Raw genomic sequence first — 1,902 nt, forward strand, 5'->3', positions numbered from 1 at the left:
CGTCACTCTCCCCGCCGGTGATTTCGAACCCCTGTTAACAAGAGGTGCTGCCCGGGGTTCCTAAGATTGATTCGTGGTTGGTTGATGGGGAGGGGAGGGGGGGGGGATGACCCTCTCCCCAAAGGTTGCCAGGAGCCATTAACGGCCGTCCATTTAGTGGGGGAGATGGGCAGTGTTCTCTTCTTCGAGATTGATGGCCTTTCTCAGCTCTTCGTTGAATGCTTTATTGGTGGGGAGACGTCGAGAGACTTTGATGTGAGCTGTCATGTAACTTTCCTTATTGATGTCTTAGGGAAAAAGGGTTGAAGTCCTGGTAGGTTGTCGGAGATGTATATCTATATGGTGATGCAGTTCGTGGGTTTACGGGAGGATGCACACGGATTTGAACTCTAAAAGAATTAGAACGACCTTAGTTGTTGTTTTTTTTCCTTCACTTCTCTACCTGATACATGTTTATTCTCTCTGTCTCTCCTGCTCTCGCTCTTTCATTTTCACTCCAGCCTTATCTTTCTCTTCATCTCTCTCTCTCTCTCTCTCTCTCTCTCTTATATTCCCTTTGTCCATCTATTTTGTCCTCTCTCTCTGCATTTTCTTTTATGATAGGAATCTCGGGATATAATGATATCTCCGTTGACATACGAGGAAAGTAAAACTAGTGAGTTTATGTCCATTCACATTATTTACATTTTTATACATGAAACAGTAACGTCATTGCAGACTAATTTGTACATATATATTTTTTTAAAACTCTTATGATTATATATATATTTTTTTCAAAGAACACAAATAGGTTTGGTTAGAACATACATCAAATACATACCAAGGAGATTATTTTGTATAACAGGATAGTGTACTATACATCCGTTTTTTTTTATAATTATTATTTTTATCACGAATGGATGAGCTTGGATAAGGTCAACGAATGGGAAAAACGGTAGGAGGAGAAAGGAAGTAATGGAAGTAGACACAAACAAGCGTGAAAGAAGATTAAAACAAGATAAGAGGAAAGATAAAAGGGGACAAAAAAGGACGTGTGTGAAGGACTAATCAAAGTTAGAAGAGAGAGAGAGAAAGAGAATGATAGAGAAGGGGTGAAAGAGAGATAGAAAACCAAAGAATGAGAGAAGGAAAGAGAGATCTATATAAAGAAAGACACAAGAAAGAGATAAAAAAGGGGGAGAGAGGAAAAAAGATAAAGAAAGAGAGAGAGAGAGTAAGAGGAAGAAGGGTAACAGGGATTATAAATGGAAAGCAAATGACGATCTTGTTTATTACGTCAATGTTTACAATCAAGAAGCTGCCTGTAGGCTTTATCATGAATGAGTTTCATGCCCTAAAAATCTCATCAAGAGGATTCTTCACTAACTAGTAACGATTTTATTTTATTTATATGTATATATTCTGTCATTATTTCCTATTGTCAATGTGTTTTACTTTCAAACCTTCAAAGCTTTATAAAAAGTGAGACTACTTAAAAAAAAAAAAGTTAAATTATTTAGATGCATATTTGTCTATTTGCTTATTATAATAGACACTACATTATATCACCCTATTTTTGCAAAAAAAAAAAAAAATAATGTATAAAAATGTGATGTAGACTCTACAGCATCTGCTAAGATTTAAGCATTTCGAGTTAATTATACTAAATGGCCTAAAAATGTGATTTTAATAACATAAAATCGCGGCGTTTAGCTTTAATAGTTGTTATTAGTAATTAGTGATTTACATGGAAATGTGGCCTTATGTTATTGACTTGTTTTTACTCAGTTGCCAGTTAGTAAAGGATGTTTTTTTTTATCCTTTTTTAAAGATATAGAATGAGGAGATTCGAAAATGAGAAACAGTGAATAACTCAAATGGTTGCATACTGGAAGAGATAAATGTATTTGAGAATTGTATATA

Source organism: Penaeus japonicus, unplaced genomic scaffold, assembly GCF_977035675.1.
Source record: "Penaeus japonicus unplaced genomic scaffold, GWHDUDI00000001_assembly GWHDUDI00000026, whole genome shotgun sequence".
In the NCBI taxonomy this organism is placed as follows: Eukaryota; Metazoa; Arthropoda; class Malacostraca; order Decapoda; family Penaeidae; genus Penaeus; species Penaeus japonicus.